Raw genomic sequence first — 15,569 nt, forward strand, 5'->3', positions numbered from 1 at the left:
AGCAAGGGTCTTGGGGTTCTGCATCATGTAGTGAAGGAGAGGAAAGTTAGAAAGAGAGAGAGAGAATAGAAAAAGAGAGAAAAAGGGTGCCTACCTAACAAAAGTGAGGGAATTTGAGGGAACTTGGGTGCTTTTCCTTGAGGAAACTCTGTGCAAATTGTGAGAAGAAGGGCGAGGAAGGAAGAATATAAAAAAAGGGATAAAAGGAGGGAGAAAGCTCATAACCAGCACAAGGGAACTTGCGAGCTTAAGGTAAGGTTTCTCGATCAATTGTATTATGTTTCTCTTGAAATTTTGAGGTTAGTTTCTAAATGTTGTGAAAGATATTTTTGAGGTTAGAAATAGCTCAAAAGCATCCCGGAACTTTGCCCAATCTTTGGAAAAAAAAAGCTCCAAATTAAGCCATAATTCTACCGGAGTTAAGATTACGAATGATACAAGGTAAGCCCATTTAAACCTTTTTTTTCCTTCTTAGAAATGTAAGTTCCATATGAAGGGGGTATTTTTGGATTAAAAATTATCAATATTCCTAAGGGGAGACTATGTCAAAATTTTGGTAGAAAATTGAGATAAACTAAGAGGAGACTCTGCCCGCATTAAAAGAGAAATCTAAAGGTTTTATAAGGGGAAACTTTGTTGGATTGAGTAGAAATCTAAAGGTTTTATAAGAGGAGACTCTTCCTATTTGAATATAGGAATGTAAGGGGAGCCTCTGCCCTCATTAATAGAGAAATCTAAAGGTTTTGTAAGGGGAAGCTCTGCCCAAGTCAAGGTTGTGTAGGACCCAAGGTAAGTGAATATTGTGATAGCATAGCATACATAGTTTTCAAGTGTTTTCATTGGTGTTTTATATGTATTTTCATATATAAAGTGCAAGTACTTTTTGAAAGTGCGATTGTGTTTTAAGTGTTATTTTGCTCATGTGTTTTGGAAAGTGATTCTAATAAATATGCATTTATCATTATTGAGGTAATCTATTCCAAAAGCACCTGCATCATCTAGGCTTCTGTGTGCGTATTCATAACCATTCCGTTTTTTGGGTGCATGGGGATGTGTTAAGTGTTAAGTGTACGCCTATGCATGCATAACAGTAGGAAGATGTGAACGACCCTCCATAACAATGATGTAACATAGCTCATTATATAATGCAGTCAAGAGAATGGGATGAATTATTTATCTGTTTTCTGATTCAGTTATCAATTATATTCAAATGTACAAGATATATGTTTTGATGTATGTGAAAGCTATATATATTGCATGTATCATATTGTGTATCATGATATCTGCTTATTGGGATAGTGTATCTCACTCCTTCATCATTTTCAAATCATTCAGAGACCGCTAAGGAGTGAAGGTAATAGCAGAGAAGTCTTTTGTAAGTTAGGCTCTATAAGAACTCAAGTTACTATTTTGTATTTTCGTTTTGTAGTGTAAGAAAGAAAAAATTTTAGAGCCTCATTTTGCATGTATCTATACATATCAAGGGATGTGACACTTATGCACTTTTTTATTAATGAAAACTTGTTAGGTTTTATTTAACTAAGTGTGAAGTTACAGTGTGATCCAAACACACCCTATAAGAGAGGGGTGATCGTGACACACAAAGATTGCCAATTCTCCAAAACTCGAACCAAAGCATAAAGTGTCATAGATAGAATAGTTCAATGAAGCACCAGGGACCTTTTCACTAAAGTAGGCAATTGGTCTTTCTCCTTGCATAAGAACAGTCCCAAAGCCAACGCCTGAAGCGTCACACTCAATTTCAAAAGTATTAGCAAAGTTAGGCAAAGTAAGAATAGGTACCAAAAAAAGCTTATCTTTTAACAAATTAAATGCAAGGCATAACCAAATAGCACATAAAAACTAGCCAAACCATGAAAACTTCAGAACCTCACTTACCGATTTAGGAATAGACCAGCTCTTAATAGCACTTAACTTTTCTTCATCAACTTTAACACTTTGCTTACAACAAAACCTGAAACATAATTCGATCTAAACAAAAAGAACACTTCTTGAAATTAGTATACAACCTCTCATTTCTCAAGGTAACTAAAACACTACTCAAATGTTCTTCATGCTCATTCAAATCTCTAGAACATACAAGAATATCATCAAAGTACGCAACAACAAATTTTCCAATGAAATCTTCCAAAACATGATTCATATATGGGTCATGATTCCTACTTGGTGCATTAGTTAAACCAAAAGGCATAACAAACCATTCATATAATCCATACATTGTTTTGAAAGTAGTGTTCCATTCATCGCCCTCTTTCATTCGAATTTTATGATAACCACTTTTCAAATCAATTTTGCTAAAACTAGTAGAGCCATATATAATTTGTCAAGAATATCATCTAAGCTAGGAATAGGATGACGATACTTTACCGTAATGTTGTTAATCGCACAACAATCAATATACATATGCTAAGAACCATCTTTCTTAGGCACCAACAATACCGGAACAGCACATGGATTCATACTTTCTCTAACAAATTCCTTACCCAACAACTCCTCAACTTGCCTTTAAAGCTCTTTTGTCTCCTCGGGATTACTTCTATAGACTGGTTTGTTTGGAATTGAGGCACTGGGTATGAATTCGATTTGATGGTCAATACCTCTAACGGGTGCCATCAATTAGGTATCTCTTCCGAAAAGTCTTCTTTATATTCATAAAAAAAGAAACAAACACACTAGGCAAAGAAATATTAAGGTCATTAGTGTTTAGATAAAGTTCCTTATTTAAGCACAAGTATACTTTTCCTTGAAAACCAACCTTCCTTAATATCACTCCTATTTTCATACAATCTCACTTATTTCTTTTTACACTCATTTGAATTCTGTTCCTCTTTTGTAAAACTCACTTTCTTTTGCACTTCATTATTTTTTTTCACTCGTTTCTTTTGAAAGCTCACTCTTGGATGTCTCACATTCGCTTACTCTTTTTCCTTATGATGTAGAACCCCATAACCCTTGCTTGAACCTTATAACTCTTCAATCGATTTAGAACATAATTTAGATCACAAGTAAAAAGGAATCAAATTTGTTCAATCACCCAAATGAGCTAAGTGAAACCAAAGAAAGATAAATGATATCCCTTGAACCCAATCCAAACAAGCACCAAGAACAATTGAAATAGGAAATCAAAATTGAAATATAAGTGATAACAATTGTATTCCAAATCAACACCTTGTGCTTAAGTGAAAAGAAATCCAAAACACTCTCAACTTAATTCTGAAATATTTGATTACAACTCCTGATGTCCACAAAGAAGAGTTCTTTTGGTATTTATAGCCATAAAAATCGATGATAAGTTACAATACAATAACTACAATTATAACTTTCACGATAACTAAGCTAATTATGTGATAATTATAATTGTAACTCCAACAATAACAGGCTATTTATAGGCATGTAATTATTATGTAACTCCTTGTAACTCAAATCTTCTTAACCAACACCACTAATTGTTTGTGGCACCATATAGTTGTGGGCTCATTCTTGTAATAACACTAAGGCAAGACTTAAGCCAAAATGAGTTACACTTGACTATATGGGCTTAATTAACTCAAACTAAAATAAAACAATTCAAAATATTTAAAACAACTCAACTAATCGAGCCCATACACAAGGCTTATTCACCACCAATAAGACTCAAACATGCCCAAATTATTCCAAATCATTTAAACCCAATTAAAGTTACGAATTTGGGCTGTTCAAAAAGCTCATATTTGAACTTTCCACAATTGGCCAGCCCATCGTCCATATGTTTTGAGTGAAAACTTGGAGCAACTCTTTAAGTTTCTTTACCTTTGATCTTGTTACTGGTCCACTGAAACTTTCCAGGTTTGGAACTCTATTTGTGTTTACATCATTTAGAATTTGCTCCAAGTCACCTTTTGATGCTCTTTGAGTATCTTGAGTGTTTTAGCCTTGTTTGCATCACCTTGACTCTTGTTTTCTCTCTCACTTTCTATTCTTCTAAGCTCACCCTCATAAAAGTTTTTCTTTTGGTAAAAGTGGTACAAGAGTAATTTTCTTTCTGTCTTTCTCAAAAGTGTAGTGATTTGTGAAACTGTTATGCATCACACTTCGATCCAAGGATGTCCCAACAAAAGATGACCAGCATGCATAAGCACTACATCGAATAAAAATTCATCCTTATACTTGCCTATTTTGAATGCCACAAGAACTTACTTTGTCACCCTTATATCCCCGCAATCATTGAGCTACTTCAATTTGTAAGGATGTGGATGTTTTGTAGTAGACAGCCCCAACTTCCCTACATTAGTACTAACAACATTTGTCACGCTGCCACCATCAATTATCACATCACATGCGCAAACAAGTTCTCTCTTTGATGGTATTTCTCCTTCATTCTCTTCTTCACTAGATGAATAATACTCTCCATCAAGCATAAATATAGTTCTTTGATTTGGACAGTCCTACTTGTAATGACCTACACCTTGACACTTGAAACATTTATTATTTCTTGAATTAGTAATAGAGTCAAGCTTACCCTTATCTTTGCTAGAACTGGATGCTTTAGAAACTTCGATGCAAATAAGGCAGGATACAAGAACATGGATCCAATTCAGCTACCTAATGGTCCGATTATAAGAGTGAGGTTGAAGAAATTCAAGGATGCATTCAACGGAATGATTCGAGGCTTGTGGAATGGCATTGACAAAATTCAAGAATGCAACAAGGAAGCATATATTAGGCTTGGGCTGAATAACATAAAGCAAAGCTTGGTCACATTAACTCAAGTGTAAGTTACACCAGCCCAATATGAAATTGAACCAACTTGCTTGGATGGACCATAACTTGGGCTTCTGATGTCCAAATTAGGTGATTCAAAAGCCTAAACTTATCTACACATTTGGGCCTACAAATTTCATGGAGAAACCCAATCAAAGTCGGATTTTATCAGATAAATAATTGGCTCACAAATTTCAAAATGAACTCTTATTTAAATACTTTGGATCTAGTTGTCTTCATTTATTGTATCTAAACTTTTGTTTTTCCTTATTAAATAGAAACATTTACTTACTAATATAAAGATTAATACAATAAATAAAGATAGCTAGATCCAATGTATCTAAGTTGGAAATTTGTTTTGAATTTTAAGAGCCAGTTATCTATCTGATAAAATTCGAATTTGGACTAGGTTTTTTCATAAAAGTTGTAGGTCCACATGTGTAGATAAGCTTAGGCTTTTAAATCACCAAATGTGGGCATCCGAAGCCTAAGCCCCATCCAAACAAACTGGTTCAAGTTCATATCGGGCTGGTGTAACTTTCACTTGAGTTAGTGTGACCGAGCTTTGATTTATGTTATTCAGCCCGAGCCCGATACATGTTTCCCAGTTGCATTCTTTAATTTTGTTAATGTCATTCCACAAGCCTTGAATTATCCCGTTTAATGTGTCCTTGAATTCCTTCAACCTCGCTCTTGTAATCAGACCATTAGGTAGCTGAATTGAATCAATGCTCTTGTATCCTGCCTTAGTTGCAACTTAAAAGATAAATTCGATTCTTAGAAAGAAATAAAACTTAAAAAAAAATTTCAATATAAGAAAGCAAACTGAAATTTTGTCTTAACTCAATTTTAATCCTCGTTTTTTTTCTTTTTGCCTCTTCATCTTCCTTTTTTTTAATTTTCTTTTCATCTTCTTTCAATTTTTTTTTATTTTTTTCTCTGTTTTTTTATGTAATACAACAGAAATAAACTTGGAAGTACTAATTTTTGGATGACAAACAGATTACAAGGAGATGGAGAACAACAAATGATGAAAAATAACAATAGAAAACAAGTTGAATTGAATGGACACTAAACTAATATACTAGATGCTAAATAATAACAAATGTATATGGAGGATAGAAATGGAAACAAAGACTTGGAACAATGAAACAAAAGTAAAGAGATGCAACACAAAGGATATAACCTGATTAGTCTAAGCTCTGATACCAAACTGATACGAACCAGGTGTATATTAAACCCGAGACCCAATATCTTTATGCTTGGAAACAACCCCTTGGAAAGCTAAATCAGATTCACCAACTCCTTGACCCAATTCAATTTGTGAAAGAGAACTTTGGAATAAATCCGTAACCGTAATTCAATCCTTTAAAAAAACATTGGAATAAACTATTTATAAAATTATTAGCTTTGCTATAGGAACCTTGATTCAAACAAGAATCAGAAAGAGAGAAAAACCTCTCTTAAGAAACCCTGCATTAATCAAATTCATATATCAACTTGTGTGTCTTTACAAAAGAGAATACTAACTATTTATAGATGGAGCAACTCTCTCCAATATAAGTTTCAAGACTTTTAAGAGTCACAACTCTTCATATTACTAAGTAAATGTTTCTATTTAATAAGAAAAAGCAAAAGGGATACAATAAATAAAGACAACCAGATCCAATGAATCTAAGTTAGAGTTCATTCTAAAATTTAAGAGCTAATTATCCATATGATAAAATTCGAATTTTGACGGGGTTTCTTCATAAAATTTGTAAGCGCAAATGTGTAGATAAATTTAGGCTTATGAATCACCTTATTTGGACATCAGAAGCCCAAGTTATGACCCATCAAAGCAAACTGGTTCAATTTCATATTAGGCTAGTGTAACTTCCACTTGAGTTAATGTGACCAAGCTTTGATTTATGTTATTTAGCCCAAGCCCGATACATGCTTCCTTGTTGCATTCTTGAATTTTGTCAATGTCATTCCACAAGCCTTGAACCATCCCATTTAATGCATCCTTAATTTCTTCATCCTCGCTCTTGTAATCGGACCATTAGGTAGCTGAATTGGATTCATGTTCTTGTATCCTGCCTTATTTGCATCACTTAGGACTTAATGGGGCCTAGGGCTTAGTGCTTAATGGGGCCTAGGACTTAAAGCTTGTTAGGGCTTACGGTTTAGGGCTTACGACTTAGAGTTTGGGGCTTATTAAGGCTTAGGGCGTAGCACATAGGGCTTATTAGGGTTTAGAGCTTAAGAAAAAAAAAGAGGTGTTATAATATTTGTTTTTTCTCTTCATCCAATCTTCTCATGTAATCATCCAGTTATTTTTCTCTATAGTTATTTCATGTAAGCAGATTGGAAGCTGATTTAATGGGTAATTTCTATTTTTTAATCCGGATATCAGGTATTCTTTTCTGCATTTGTTTACTTAAAAAAATAGGACCACACTTTAGTGGCTGTAGGTGAAGGGCTTTCCTTAATTGGTTCTCTTGTTTGTTAGGCACCTAATATGTTTTGCTAATGATTTTTATTTGGTTATTTCGATTTACTAAATTATTAATATTTAAATATTTCAAAATATTCTTTTGTTATTCATATTATCCCCTCTCTTTTTTTTAGATTTTTGTGATTTATTCTTTTTGTAAGTATATGTTCTTAAATTATATGCTTAATGATAAAAAATGAAATATATACTTCTTTTTGGCATGATTTTTGTTGTCACTGGCAATTCAACTAAATATTTATTGTATAATGAAACTAAAATATTTGTTGTATAATGAAACTAAAATATTTGGAATAGTCATGGACGATTTGATTGACTTGTAACTATTTTTATATATAGGCGGTACCCTTCGGTAACTTTGTGCATAACAATACATTTATTTTTTTTATAAAAAGGTTGCATGTTGAAGAATTATTACATTTTTAGTTAATATTCTTGCAGATGTCGTGTTACACACTGTCACTTACTTGAAGGTTCTATGATTCAAGCCTTGCACCCTTTCTAAATAGGTTAGTGAAACCCAAAATATTTTTAGAGATCTTTAAATCCATACTATTTTATTACTTTTTTATGTTATTTTGTATTGTATGTGATGATTATGAGTTTTCTGAAAGATGTCTCTACTTGGTTATGGTAGATCATTGAAACAATTCTTTAAAAACAACTCTTTAAGGATTGAGATTTAGGGTTTAGAGTTTATTAGGTTTTAAGACCTATTAGAGTTAGGGTTCAAAGTTTAGAGTTTAGGGTTTAGGGTTTAGAAATTAGTGTTTACGGATTATTAGGACTTAAAGCTTAAGCCTTAAGGCTTTGGGCTTAGGGTTTAGAGCTTAATGCTTAGCTCTTCTTGGGGCTTAGTACTTAAGAATGTGTGCTTATTGGGGCATAGGGCTTAGGACTTATTATGGCTTAGGGCCTATGGCTTTTAGAGCTCAGGGTAGTACTTATGGCATATCAAGGTTTAGGTGTCGCAGCCCACCCCTACTTCTTCTGGGGCGTGTACGGAGCACACTTACACTTTACACTTAATTAAATAACAAAAATTAACTTTCATTAATGTACATAAGCTACAATACAATATGAGGCTCTAAATTTTTTTCTTTTCTAACAACATAAAAAATAGTAACCTAATCTCTAATTTCTCAATTTCTCTTCTTATCACATTCTACTTTGCAACAGAATCCTCATCATCTTAAAATGATAAGGGAGTGACATATATTATCCCAGTAAGCAAATATTATGACAACATAACTAATACATGCAATATATATTGCTTTCACACACACCAAAACATATATACTTGATATACTTTTCTCAAAAACATGTTCACTTTTACTGAAAACAGATGCACAGTCAAAACTAAAATCTGACACACGACTCAGAAAACACATTGTTGCATTGTACAATGCACTACATTCTCATATGTACTAGATTACTCAGTAAGTACAGTGTGCCACAGTGTACAACAAGGCATATATCCCAGAATCAGAATACAGATGCACTTCACTACATTGTATAATAAGCTCCATTTCATCATCATTATGGAGGGTCATTCACATCTTCCTACTGCCATGCATGCATAGGCACCCACTTAATAGTCTACACTTCTCCATACATCTAAAAGAGGAACGGTTATGTGTGGGTTCACACTTATCCACTACACCCAAAAACAAAATGGTTATGTAGGGGTACACTGAAGCTTAGCATCATGCAGGTGCTTTTGGAATGACTCGTCTCAATAACAAGTGATGCACACTTATCAAAATCACTTTCCAAAACACATGGATGAAAATAACACTTAAAACACAATAGTGCTTTCACCAAAAATTTTCATTTTATATATGAAAGTACATATAAAACACAAATGAAAACACTTGAAACTTTGGATGCTATGCAATCACAATATTCATTTACTATACTGAAAATACTTTTAAAATATTTTGAAAACTACATACGCTATGCAATCACAATATCCACTTAATATATTGAAAATACTTTCAAAACATTTCAAAAACTACATATGCCATGACATTACAACACCCACTTATCTCAAGTGTGATGCAATCAATTTAAGCTTTCTCTATTATGACAAAGTATCCCTTTATATTTTCCTCAGTTTTCTCTGGTCACTCCATCAAAGTCTTTCCACAAAAATACTTCAATTTTCTCTTTTCACTCAAGTAGAGTCTCCCCTTATATTTTCATCAATTTTCTATCGAAATTTTGGTAGCATCTTTCCTTAGAGTTATCATTATTTTACACTAAAAAATATTCTCATGATAATTAAATTTATCTCTTTAGAAAGAAACTTGAAACTATATACCTTGTAGGACATGCTGTTTAACTTCGGTAGAGTCTCGGCTTAATTTCTAAGCTTTTTCTCTCAAAAATCCGACAATATTCCGTTTTAAGCAATATCTTAAGCTCATGGATTCTCCCTTGGTTGGTTATGAGCTTTCGCTCTCCTTTCTTTTCTCTTTGTTTTTCTCCTATCCTTCCCTCCTCTTTCTTCCTCTCACAATTAGGTACAGTTTCCTTAAGGAAAAACTCACAAATTCCATCAATTTCCCTCACTTTTATTGGGTTTCTTCTCTTTCTCTCTCTTCTTTCTCTCTCTACCTTGCTTTCTCTCAACTCCAGAATGCTTTTTCCTTCTTCCCATACCCCTATTTATAGGGGAGGGACGTCCATGCAAGTTGATAAGCATGGGAGAGGTGGCAAAATGTGATTGGCTACTTAAACCTCCTCAAGCTTCATCCTTATCCTTATCTCTTACTTTCCTTAGCCTTTAAGTAATTCTAGAGTATTCTAATATTATCCAAACTCCTCCCATGTCTTATCCACCTTCTAGGAGCTTCCATACCAAATTTGGGCTCCATTCGATATGTTTTGGGCCGCCTTAGGCCCACCTAAACCCATAAGGCCCAAAACTGCACTCCATGCACATGCCTTTACTTCAAACAGCCATAACTCCCTCGATTCTTATTATTTTTGGCCCATTTTACCTTCGTGTCAGCTACTTACCAACCAAATTTGGGCTCAAAACGACAACATTTGGCCTATCTAAGGTCCACCTAAGTCCTAAAAGGTCCAAACCACACTCAAAGTTAAGCCAATGTTTGGCCCTTACTTCAAAACTCTTTAACTTGCTCAATTATTAATCTTTTTGGGGACACATGTGCTTCAAGTGTTCCTCAAGCAGGAAGCAATCACATCGGTTTAGTTTGGGCTTCATCCGGGCCCATTTGTCCCACTTATGGCCCAAATAATCCCGAAAGGTCAAAATTGTTCTTCATGTGCATATCTCTCAAGTTTGGCCTCATTTCTCACAATGTTTCTCCTACGGACATTTTTATTTTATCACACACTTCTTCCTTAATATCTTGGTTTAGGGAATAGGGCATAGGGCTTAGGGCTTATTTTGGTTTAGGGCTTATTAGGTTTGGAACATATTTTATTAGATTTTAGGGATTAGGATAAAATATGTACAGTTTGAGATAAGAAAAAAAAAAGGTGTTATAATGTTTGTTTTTTTTTTATTTTCATTCAATCTTCTTAGTTAATCAGCTAATTATTTTGTTATGCAATTATTTCATATAAGTAGATTGAAAGCTGTTGATTTCGTGGATAATTTCTATCTATGAATCCTATGTCAGGTATTCTTTTTTTCATTTGCTTACTAAAAGGACTTTGGTTTCATGGCTGTTAGTAAGGACTTTTTTATTTGGTTCTCTTGATCGCAGGGAACCTTGTATTGCTTGCTATAATAGTTTTTATTTTGTTAACTCTGTCTACAAAATTATGTGTTTAAATATTTCAATATATTCTTTTGTTATTCATATTATCCATTCCCATTTCTAGATTTTTGTGATTTATTCTTTTTGTAAGTACATGTGCTTAAATTATATGCATAGTGATGAAAAATGAAATACATACTTCTTTTTGGCATGATTTTTGTTGTTAGTCGCAATTCAACTAAATATTTATTGTATAATGAAACTAACATATGAGGTTTTTCTATTTATTTCATTTTTTAAAACACAATTGATTAAGTTGCAAGTTGAAGAATTCATTTGAGCCACTGTTTTCGGGTTGTTAGGGTTAAATTGGGTTATGGCTGGCAATGTGAGTAATGATTTGTGGGCGTGGGCGGGTTTTTGTGAAATTAAAAGGCATTTATTCCTTATCCAACTTATTATTTTTTGGATTATGTGGAAGAAAACAAATACCAGAGCTTTTGAGGATATAGAGGCTAATTTTACAAACATTAGGGATAAATGGATTCACACTTTTGTCTCTTTTTTGTTGGGTCATGATATCAAAAATTGGAAAGACTTTGGACTAGTCATGGACCATTTGATTGACTTGTAACTATTTTTGTTTATAGACGGTACTCTCATTGTACATTTGTGCATAATAATACTTTTCTTTTATTTCAAAAAGAAAGTTGCATGTTGAAGAATTATTATATTTTTATTTAATATTTTTGCAGATGTCGTGTTACACGTCGTCACTACTTAAAGGTTTTATTACTCAAGCCTTGCATTCTTTCTGAATAGGATAGTGAAACCCAAAATTTTTTTTGAGATATTCAAATCCATACTATTTTATTACTTTTTTTTGTTACTTTGTATTGCATGTGACTATTATGAGTTTTTAAAAGACGTCTCAACTTGGCTATAGTAGATCACTGAAATAACTCTTTAGGTTCTTTAAGGATCAAGGTAGATATTAAAACAACTCTTTAGGTATAACTCTTTAAGGATCGAGCTTTAAGGTTTAGAGTTTAAGATTTAGGGTTTATTAGGGTTTAAGACCTATTAGAGTTTAGTAAGTTCAGAGTTTAGAGTTTAGGATTATTAGAAATTAGGTTTTAAAGATTATTAGAACTTTAGACTTAAGCCTTAGGGCTTAGGGTTTAGGGTTTAGGGTTTAGGGTTTAGGGTTTAGGGTTTAAAACTTAACTCTTCTTAGGGCTTAGTACTTAAGGCTTAGTACTTATTGGAGCTTAGGGCTCATGACTTATTATGGCTTAGAGCCTAAGGCTTAGGGCTTATGGTAGGACTTAGGACTTATCAAGGTTTAGGTCATATTAGGGCTTAAGGCTTATTAAGATTCAGGGCTTTGGGCTTAAGACTTAGGGTTTATTAGGGCTTAGAATTTAGGACTTAGGGTTTATGGCTTAGGGTTTTGGACTTATTATTGCTTAAAGTTTTTTACGTTCTAAGACTTTTTAGGACTTAAGGCTCAGGATTTAGAGTTTATGACTTGTTAGGGTTTAGGGGCTAGAGCTTACAGCTTAAGACTTAGAGTTTAGGGTTTGTTAGGGCTTAGGACTTAGAAATTAGGGTTTAAGGATTAACATAAGGCTTAGGGTTTAAGGCTTATTAGGCTTGGAATACTAAGGCTTGGGGCATAGGTCTTATTAGGGTTTAGGCATTAGGATAACATACGTACAGTTTGAGAAAAGAAAAAAAAAGGTGTTATAATGTATGTTTTTCTTTTCTTTTCATTCAATCTTCTCAGTTAGTCATTTAGTTATTTTGGTATGCAGTTATTCCGTATAAGTAGATTAAAACCTATAGATTTCGTATATAATTTCTATATATGAATCCTAATGCCAGATATTCTTTTTAGCATTTGCTTACTAAAAAAAAACATTGGTTTCGAGGTTGTTAATAAAGGATTTTATTGATTTAGTTCTCTTGATCATAGAACACCTTATATGCCTTGTTATAATAGTTTTTATTTTGTTAACTCAATCTATAAAATTATCAGACTTAAGTATTTCAACATATTTTTGTATAATTTATATTATCAACTCCTATCTTTAGATTTTTGTAATTTATTCTTTTTGTAAATACATGAATTTAAATTATACTTCTTTTTCTCATGATTATTGTTTTATCATTGGCGATTCAACCAAATATTTGTTATATGATAAAGATAGGTATGAAGTTTTTCTTTTTTTTTAAACACTATTGATTAAGTTGCATGTTCAAGAATTATTACATTTTTATTTAATATTTCTGCAGAGGTCGTGTTACATGCTATCACTCTTTAAATTCCCTAAGATTTGAGCCTTGCATCCTTTTTGAACAGGTTAGTGATGACCAAAATTTTTTTAGAGATATACAAAATAAATGATCTTTTTTACTTCTTTTTTGTTACTTTAAATGAATGTGATTACTATGAGTAGATTATTGAAACAACTCTTTAGGTATAACTTTTTAAGGATAAGAGTTTAGGTCTTACGGCTTATTAAGACTTAAGACTTATTAGGACTTAGGACTTATTAGCGTTTAAAAGTTATTAGGACTTATAATTTAGGGCTTATGGCATATAGGGTATAGCGCTTAGAAATTAGGGTTTAAGGAATATTAAGGTAAAGGTTTATAACTTAGGTATTAGGGAGTAGGACTTATAACTTATTGGGACTTATATATTGAGTATTAGAACTTACTAGGGTTTAGGGCTTATGATTTAGAATTTAGGGTTTACGGTTTATTAGAGCTTAGGACTTAGAGTTTATTAGGGCTCATGGCTTATTAGAGCTTAGGGATTATTAAGAATTAAGGACTTATTTGCACTTATTAGAGATTTAGAACTTTTTAGGGCTTAAAGCTCAGGACTTAAAATTTATTAGGTCTTAGGACTTATTAAGGCTTAAAGTTGAGGGCTTAGAATTTATGCCTTAAGCCTAAGGTTTTGAGTTTATAGTTTATTAGGGTTTGGGTGTAATGACTTGAAATATTAAACCATGCTTAATTTTGTATAATTTAAAATAAAATTTAGGAAAAATAAGAATAAATAAAAAAAATGAAAAATAGACATTTTTGCTAATTAAAATTAATTTAATAAAAACTAAAAATTAATTAGTTAATTAATTTGATATTTATTTTTTGATAAGATTTAAAAATAATTTAAAACACTTAAAAATGTAAAACAAAACGTTTAGAGACCAAAACGAGCAAAAACTGATATTTTAGGGGCCTTTTTGGGTTAAAATGGGACCCAAGGGCATAAATGAAATAAATCCACGCATTTGGGGTCCAAATGCAATTTCTAAAAATCAAAACACGTTATTCTGATGTGTACACAGTGACCAACCACTGCGTGCCACCCGATCACTACGCAGGCATCCGGAAGCCAAAAACGCATCGTTTTGACAGTGCATATAGGCCAGTCGCTGCGCACCACGCGAACACCAAGTAGGTAGGCAGCAGGGTGAGTCAGGCGTGATCGAACGGTAAGGATGGGACCACATGTCGCGGGTTCATCTTCAACGACCCAAATTTGTTCACACCTATGTCTGCGCATGACCGATGGTTAGGATCGCACGGGGCCAGATCCAACGGCCATGATCAAATCGCATGTGCAATTACCCTTTTACCACTCCCGTCTAAATGCATCACATGACCCAGAAGGCTTGCATGCGTGTCGATGGCCCAGATGCATCGGGCCCGGTTGCCCTTTTTAGTAATCGGGTTCCTTCTTCTTCAAACTTGCCAAAGAGAGAGAGAGAATGATTCGAGGGGAGAGAAAGGGTGAAAACGTTTGGGTTTTCACCGGACTCTTTCAAGAGGTGGTGCGGGCTCCCCTACCGCACTTTGAGCTACTCAGGGAGGCCAAAATCGACTCCAAATTCTAGTAAAATTCAAGTCAGGTCGCGCATGACACGAATCTTCGATGTGGTAAGATTTTTCTATCCTAAATCCAAAATTAATCTTTGCAATCGATTCACCTATCCTATTATTATATTAAGGTGTTTTCAGAGTTCAAGTTTCATTAACCAGAACGTCGAATCGTCGAGTAACCCATTTACCCGGTAACTCTGGTTCGTGGTTGAACCCTCCTATTTTCTTGCATTTTTCTTAAGCTTTCTTTGCTAATTTAAACTCATGATTTAAGCTATGTGTAGTCTGAATATCATAAATTAACGAAGAATAAATTATTTACCAAATTGCAATTGGTTAAATGCTACCCAAAGTCTCGGCTTCATCATTGACCTGAAACGTCTGTGTTATTGACAAGTCGCGAAGCTACTTTTGGCACCAATTTGGAGTCGCAAATTGATCCGTTCAGCAAAGAAACTTATAGGTAAGACAGTAGAAATTCTTAACTTTCATACGCATCTTTTAGAATAAAAAACTAACGTTGTCTTCGTTGGTTTTTAACGAGCTAATGTAGGCTCGTGACCATGCAAAAATATTTTCAAAGTGTCCTAAGTGAGTAAGTTGCATGAGAAGGCTTATGGAAAATTCTGGATTTGTATTCGGGTTATTTTCCATCACATTTGTAGGTTGTTTAA

At 33.5% G+C, this 15,569-nt stretch overlaps 1 long non-coding RNA gene across 1 annotated transcript; it reads right to left on the reverse strand.

Moving 5' to 3' along the window:
• Positions 1-8,292: 8,292 nt before the first annotated feature.
• Positions 8,293-10,696, reverse strand: LOC148240107 (uncharacterized). The gene is made up of 2 exons (XR_015816276.1): positions 9,582-10,696; positions 8,293-8,915 (listed from the first exon to the last, which is right to left on the reverse strand). It is a non-coding gene; the product is annotated as an uncharacterized LOC148240107 (long non-coding RNA).
• Between the last annotated feature and the right edge of the window lie 4,873 nt (positions 10,697-15,569).

The sequence above is a fragment of the Carica papaya genome, chromosome 9 (assembly GCF_054855325.1).
Source record: "Carica papaya isolate Zhongbai chromosome 9, ASM5485532v1, whole genome shotgun sequence".
Lineage (NCBI taxonomy): Eukaryota > Viridiplantae > Streptophyta > Magnoliopsida > Brassicales > Caricaceae > Carica > Carica papaya.